This window comes from Sapajus apella, unplaced genomic scaffold (genome assembly GCF_009761245.1).
Source record: "Sapajus apella isolate SASKATOON/1434 unplaced genomic scaffold, GSC_monkey_1.0 scaffold2, whole genome shotgun sequence".
Classification (NCBI taxonomy): domain Eukaryota; kingdom Metazoa; phylum Chordata; class Mammalia; order Primates; family Cebidae; genus Sapajus; species Sapajus apella.
In genome coordinates, this window is record NW_022436942.1 from 80,929,480 (window position 1) to 80,937,454 (window position 7,975).

General features: G+C 47.3%; 1 pseudogene; it reads left to right on the plus strand.

Moving 5' to 3' along the window:
- Positions 1–5,533: 5,533 nt before the first annotated feature.
- On the plus strand, positions 5,534–5,652 carry LOC116528222 (annotated as a pseudogene).
- Positions 5,653–7,975: the final 2,323 nt, after the last annotated feature.

Sequence of the window (7,975 nt, forward strand, 5' to 3'; positions counted from 1 at the left end):
AATTCTCCTGCCTCAGCCTCCTGAGTAGCTGGGATTACAGGCATGTGTCACCATGCCCAGCTAATTTTTTGTATTTTTAGTAGAGACGGGGTTTCACCATGTTGACCAGGATGGTCTCGATCTCTTGACCTCGTGATCCACCCGCCTCGGCCTCCCAAAGTGCTGGGATTACAGGCTTGAGCCACCGCGCCCGGCCTGTTGCTTTGTTTTGAGATATTTCTTGTACTTTATCTCCCAGACTAATTTGGGTCTCAGTGGAGGCCCTACCTGCTTTTAATTATTAATGGAGTTTCTTAGAGCTAAAATAATCACGTATTTTAGCTCGGAAAGGTCATTTCTTTCTTTTATTCTTTATTCTTTTTTTTTTTTTTTTTTTTTTTTGAGACAGAGTGTCACTCTTGTAGCCCAGGCTGGAGTGCAATGGTGCAATCTCGGCTCACTGCAACCTCCGCCTCCCAGGTTCAAGCGATTCTCCTGCCTCAGCCTCCCAAGTAGCTGGGACTACAGGCATGCACGCCACCACACCTGGCTAATTTTTGTATTTTTAGTAGAGATGAGTTTCACCACGTTGGCCAGGCTGGTCTCAAACTCCTGACCTCAGGTGATCCACCTGCCTCCGCCTCCCAAAGTGCTGGGATTATAGGTGTGAGCCGCTGTGCCCAGCCTGAAAGGTCATTTCTATGCTGTATTTGGATTTCCTCAAGTGTTCTTGTTTATTACTGCTTTTAGTTCACAGCTGCCCCTGTCTGCTTCAGCGCTGTGGGTTCTGATTGCTCTATCGGCTCCTGTGTGTGGGGGCGGGGCACTTCAGTGGGTGGTAAATCCTCTTGTTCAGTCACTGGGTCAGTCAAGCTCAGTTGTTGATGCTTTCCTACCTGTGGTAAGTCCCCAGGTAGACATAGGTGGAACAGCCTCTGCTGCCATGGGCTTGGGATAGAGGAGCTGGTAGAATTCTGTTGGGGCTCAGAAAACAGTACCCCAAAATGAAGCCCTCATCCACAGCCTCAGAAGCAAAAGCTTTTCCCTGAACCTCCCCTGTCCTCCTGCCTCGAAGTCCTGTTCTTCCTCGAAGTCTAGCCAGAAAAACTAGAATTCCTCTTCTCTAATGCAGGTCATAGAAGCCAAAACCCCTTTTCCCAAAGCCAGCCATAAAACCTAAAAATATGACTCGAAGTTCCCCTCCATCTTTCTGTATCAAAACTGGCCATTGAAACGTGATCTGACCCACCTTGTTTCACTGGAGGTCATAAGACCCCATTCCAGAGCGCGTCCTGCCCCACATCCTGAAGGAAGGAATGCTGCTCAGAGAGCCAAGAAGAATCCATACGGACAGGCTTTGCTGTCCCTTCACACTGAGGCCCACTTAGTCCAGACACATTAGGTCATTTTTTTTTTTTTAGATGGAGTTTCGCTCTGTTGCCCAGTCTGGAGTGCAGTGGTGCAATCTCGCCTCACTGCAACCTCTGCCTCTCGGGTTCAAGAGATTCTCCTGCTTCAGCCTCCTGAGTAGCTGGGATTACAGGTGTGCACCACCACGACTGGCTGCTTTTTGTATTTTTATTAGTGACAGGGTTTCAGCATGTAGGCTAGGCTGGTCTTGAACTCCTGACCTCGTGATCCACCTACCTTAGCCTCCCAAAGAGACGGGATTACAGGTGTGGACGACTCTGCCCGACCTAGGTCATACTCCTTTTGTCCAGTCATATTTCTACACAACTGTTCATAGTTTATTAAACCTAAGCATAAAAGTAGACAATTTCCCCTGTAACTTTTGGTCTTCATTCAAAAGCTTCTGTATCTACATGTTAAATAAATTTATATGCCTTTTCTCCTATTAATTTGCCTTTTGTGAGTTGACTTTTCAGAGGACCTACACTTTGGTGTAGCGAGCAGGGTCACTAAGGCTGCTCTGCTCTTCTGGAAACCGCAGAGATGGGAACCCAGGAACCGGGTCAGCTGCCAAAAAGGTGAGAATTTCTTACCAGGTAGGGTCCCAGCCTCTCTCTTTGTGCAGTATCATTGGGTGAATGGTAAAAATCACTGTTGATCACTTCTGCAAGGTTTTGATTAATGGGAGTAAAATATTTGTGTGTGGCTAGTCTTGATATCTGGTGTGTCTTTTCTTTCTTTCTTTCTTTCCTTCCCTCCCTCCCTCCCTCCCTCCCTCCTTCCTTCCTTCCTTCCTTCCTTTCTTCTTTCTCTTTCTTTCCTTCCTTCCTTCTTTCTCTTTCTCTCTCTCTCTCTCTTTCTCTCTTCTTTCGTCTTGCTGTGTTGCCCAGGCTGGAGTGCAGTGGTGCCATCTCAGCTCACTGCAACCTCTGCCTCCCAGGCTCAAGCAATTCTCGTGCCTTAGCCTCCAGAGTAGCTGGGATTACAGGCTCGTGCCACCACACGCAGCTAGTTTTTTTATTTTATTTTATTTTTAGTAGAGACAGGGTTTTACTGTATTGGCCAGGCTGGTCTCAAACTCCTGGCCTCCAGTGAGCTGCCTGCCTTGGCCTTCCAAAGTGTTGGGGTTACAAGTATGAGCCACTGTGCCCAGTCTGGTGCATCTTTTCTTTCTTTCTTTTTTTTTTTTTTTAGAGCTGAGGTCTCACTCTGTTGCCAGGCTGAATTGTTGTGATCACAGCTCACTGCAACCTCAAAATCCTGAGCTCAAACAATCCTCCTGCCTCAGCCTCCTGAGTAGCTGGGACTACAAGCATGTGCCACCATGCCCAGCTAATTTTATTTTTGTTTTTTTTGTAGAGATAAGATCTCACTCTGTTGCCTGGGCTAGTCTAGAACTCCTGGGCTCAAGGTGTCCTCCTGGCTTGGCCTCCTGAAGAGCTGGGGTTACAGGTATGAGCCACTGCACACGGCCCCACGGTTTTCTCCTTATTTTACTTATCTATTGGTACATAATAAATTAGCTCAAGATGTAATAGCCTAAACCATCTCTGGTGGCATCTAGGAGTCAGGAATTCAGGTCTCCGCTATACATGTCTGGGACTTCAGCTGGAAGACCCAAAGGCGGAGGCTGACACCATCTGAAGGCACAGTCATGTTTAAGTCCAGCTGTCGGGAAGGCTTCATAATTTGCAGTTTTCAGCGAACAGTGAAATGCAGGGCCCTGGTTAAGAAATGAAGAAGAATGTACTGGGAGTAGAGATGGAGAGTGATTAGCACTGGAAATGGGATGTAGTGATGTTTGCACAATTCTGTGAATGTGCTACAGACCACTGAAGTTTATAGTACATGCATTATATCTCAATCAAGCTGTTTAAAAATTATGAAGAATTTCAAGATGGTGATAGCAGGGTATTGAAATGGGCCAGGGGCCCTTCTCGGCACCCAGCCCTGTGTCTGATGCTAGGCCACACGTCTGTGAAGCTTGTCCACTGGCTGTCAGCTGAGGGCCTAGTTCAAAGTATCAACCAGAGCAGCCCTACAGGGTCTCCCCGTGAGACCTGGGCTTCCTCCCAGCATGGCAGGCCAAAACAGAGAGAGAGAGATGGAGAGAGAGAGAGAAGCCAGTAACTTTTTCTTTTTTGAAACAAGGTCTCACTCTGTCACCCAGGCTGGTGCAGTGGTGTATGATCATGGCTCACTGCAGCCTTGAACTCCTGGACTCAAGCAACCCTCCCACCTCAGCCTCCTGAGTAGCTGGGACCCAGGCACACAACGCCATGCCCGGCTAATTTTTTAATTTTTACTTTTCGTAGAGGCAGGGTCTCCCTGTGGAGCCAGGCTGGTCTTGAACTTCTGGGCTCAAGCGATCTTCCCACCTTGGCCTCCCAAAGTGCTGGGATTCCAGGTGTGAACCCCGGTGCTCTACCCCTTTTATGCTCAGCTTTTAAAGAGACATAATATCACTTCTACCACATTCTACTCATTAAAAGAAAGTCAGGCCGGGGGCGGTGGCTCATGTCTGTAATCCCAGCACTTCGGGAGGCTCAGGCAGGTGGATCACGAGGTCAGGAAATCAAGACCATTCTTGGCCAACATGGTGAAACCCTGTCTCTACTTAAAAATACAAAAATTAGGCCGGGTGCAGTGACTCACGCCTGTAATCCTAGCACTTTGGGAGGCCAAGGTGGGTGGATCACCTGAGGTCAGGAGTTCAAGACCAGCCTGGCCATCATGCTGAAACTCCATTAAAAAATATATATATACAAAAATTAGCTGGGTGTGGTGGCACACATCTGTAATCCCAGCTACTCGGGAGCCTGAGGCAGGAGAATCGCTTGAACTCGGGAGGCTGAGCTTGCAGTGACTGAGATCTCACCACGGCACTCCAGCCTGGCGACAGAGTGAGACTCCTTCTCAAAAAAAAAAAAAAAAAAAAAGTAAGTAAGTCTGGCCTGCATTCAAGGGGGAAGGAAATTACACTCTGTCTTTTGAAGAGAAGAGTTTCAAAGAAGCTGTTGATATATTTGAAACGACCACATGGATCTTCATATCTAGGCTAACTGCTGCTTCGTGGTCTCCTGCCCAGCATATAGGAGAGAAAGCCCCATGTGAATTTTCTGGCCAGGCTCCAACAGAAACCAAGGCTGCATTTACACTATGGGTCCTAACTCTGGAAGAACAGGCAGCCTAAAACCAGATAGGGAAGGAAGTCTTGTCTGAGGCTTTTTTTCCCCACTCTAAATTCCCTTTCTGTAATTTTTCTAACCCTGTTGTGGCATTTCTTCATTTTAAAAAATAAAATCATGACTTCTAGAGATATCGGTGTTTGCTGGGGGCTGGGGAAGAGGATGAATGGGGAATCAATGCTTGCCAGTGGGTTCAGAGTTTCTTTTTGGGGTGATGAAAAAGTTCTGAAATTCGATAGTGGTGGTGATTCTACAAACTTGTGGATATACAAAAAACGAGTGAATTGTATACTTTACGGGTGTGGTGGCTCATGCCTGTAATCCCAACACTTTGGGAGGCCGAGGCGGTTGGATCACCTGAGGTTGGGAGTTCAAGACCAGCCTAACCAACATGGAGAAAGCCCATCTGTACTAAAAATACAAAATTAGCTAGGCACGATGGCACATGCCTGTAATCCCAGCTGCTCAGGAAGCTGAGGCAGGAGAATCACTTGAACCCAAGAGGCGAAGGTTATGGTGAGCCGAGATCACACCATTGTACTCCAGCCTGGGCAGCAAGAGACAAGTGAAACTCTGTCTCAGAAAAAGAGAATGAATTTGGCTGGGCGCAGTGGCTCACACCGGTAATACTAGTGCTTTGGGAGGCTGAGGCAGGAAGATTGCTTTAGCCTAGGAATTTCAGACCAGCCTAAGCAGCATAGCAAGACCCTGTCTCTATAAAAAATACAAAAATTAGTACCCACTTTTCCCCATTCTTCTATATCTATAAAAGAAAAAAAAAAATTAGTCGGATGTGGTGGCGTGTGCCTGTAATCCCAGCTACTCCGGAGGCTGAGGCAGGAGAATCACTTGAGCCTGGGTGGCGGAGGTGGCACAGAGCCGTGATTGCACCACCGCACTCCAGCCTGGGTGACAGAGCAAGACCCTGTTTCAAAAAAAAAAAAAAAAATGAGTTTATTGCTTCTTGGCCTCTTGGCTAAGATCAAGAGTAGCATTTGCTTTTAGTAGTTTTCTGCTGTGGTCTGAATCTGTTCCTTCCTCCTCCCAAATTTGCCTTTTGAAATCCTAATCCCTTAAATGATAGGATTGAGAGGCAGGGCCTTTGGGAGGTGATGGGGTCATAAGGGTGCAGCCCTTAGGAATGGGATAAATGCCCTAATAAAAGAGGCCCCCAGAGGGTTCCCTTCTCCCTTCCCCTATGTGAGGACACAGAGGAAATCTGTGCACCAAGCGGCAGGTCCTCACCATCCTCCCCAAACGCTGAATCTGCAGCTGCCTTGATCTTGGACTTCCAGCCTCCAAAACCGTGGGAAATGCACTTCTGTTGTTTGTAAGCCACGCAGTCCAAAGCACTGTGTGTCATGGCAGCCCGGGTGGACTAAGACAGTGTCCTCAGCTAAATTGTGATTGGGAGCCCAGTGGCATGGTCCTGGGGGAGCTGTGTCGTGTCTTGGTTTCTCAAAGAACCACTTGGGTCACTAGGACTCTGTCCTGCATTTGGAGCCGTCTCCTGCCCAAGGACACCTGGTCATCACGGCCAGCATGTAGCCAGACACTGGGGACGTCCCTGTGGCCACCAGAATTGGTGGATCCATCACTCTTGGGGTTTCTCAGACTTTGCTTTCGCAATGAGTTGGTTCTCCTCGATTGCATTCTGTTTCACTCTGTTGGTAACAGAGGACTGACCACAGGCAGTGGTGATGACAGGGGAAATCTTGGCTTAGCCCTTGGCGAGAGAGACCTGCAGGGGATTGGCAGAAGTTTGAATTCGTGAGCCAAGTCCTGTCCCTTCCAGACCCTCCAGGCATGTGTCTAAGAGAAAGTCTCCTGCATGGAAGAAAGTGTTCTATAGGCAAACATGACCTTTTGTTTTGTTTTATTTTTCATTTTGAGACAAGGTCTCACTCTGTCACCCAGGCTGAAGAGCAGTGGTGCAATCTCAGCTCACTGCAACCTCTGCCTCCTGGATTCAAACAATTCTTGTGCCTCAGCTTCCTGCACAGCTGGTAGCTGGGACTACAGGTGCACACCGCCATGCCCGGCTAATTTTTGTATTTTTAGTAGAGACAGCATTTCACCATATTGGCCAGACCAGTCTTGAGATTCTGACCTCAAGTGATCCACCTGCTTCAGCCTCCCAAAGTCCCGGGATTACAGGCGTGAGCCACCAGCCCCAGTTTTGCTTAAGAGTGAATTTTATAGTAGGTAAATTAATATCTCAATGAAAAAAAATCAGAAGCTCTAAGAGCTGAAATAGTTGTAAGCCTCTCTCACTCCCTTTGGGTTCTCTGAACCCATCCAATGAGTGGTCAAGCCAGAATTTCAACCCAGGGACACCTGATTCCAAAGGCCGTTTTTCTTCACTTCTGCCAGCCAGCAAGTGAATAGTCCACGTAGCCTGAGAGTGAAAGCCATGCTGAGGGGTTTGAACTTTTTGTTGTTTTTGATAATTGAAGGGTTTTGAGGCAGAAAAGAAACATAATTCAAGACCGGGTGTGGTGGCTCACACCTGTAATCCCAGTACTTTGGGAAGCCGAGGCAGGTAGATCACGAGGTCAAGAGATCAAGACCATCCTGGCCAACATGGTGAAACCCTATCTCTACTAAAAATACAAAAATTAGCTGGGCGTGGTGGCACACGCCTATAGTCCCAGCTACGCAGGTGGCTGAGGCAGTAGAATCACTTAAATGCCGGAGGTGAAGGTTGCAGTGAGCCGAGATCATGCCACTGCAGTCCAGCGTGGGCAACAAAATGAGACTCCATCTCAAAAAAAGAAAAAAAAAAAAAAAAATAAAAGAAACATAATTCAGTTCTTGTTTTACAAAGATGGAGCTGGGCATGGTAGTTCATGCCTGTAATTCCAAAACTTTGGGAGCCCAGGGCAGGGAGGATCATTTGAAGCCAGGAGCATGAGACCAGCTTGGGCAACATTAGGAGACCCCATCTCTTAAAAAAAGTAGAAAAAGCAAAGAAAGATAATTCTTAGGAGCTTTGTGTGAATATTCTTTGTTAGACATAATAACATAATACTTCAGGGACTTTTTTTCTGGGTTGGCTATAATAATTTTTGCAGTTTTGTTTAAAAAATGTTTTGATACAGGTTGGGCACAGTGGCTCACTCCTGTAATTCGAGCACTTTGGGAGGCTGAGGCAGGCAGATCACTTCAGGTCAGGAGTTCGAGACTAGCCTGGCCAATGCAGTACAACCCCATCTCTATTTAAAAAAAAAAAATTTGCCAGGTGTGGTGGTACATGCCTGTAATCCGGCTATTCTGGAGGCTGAGGCAGGAGAATCACTTGAACACAGGAGGCAGAGGTTGTAGTGAGCTGAGATCATGCCACTGCACTCTGGCCTGGGCGACAAAGTGAGACTCCGTCTTTAAAAAAAAAAAAAAAA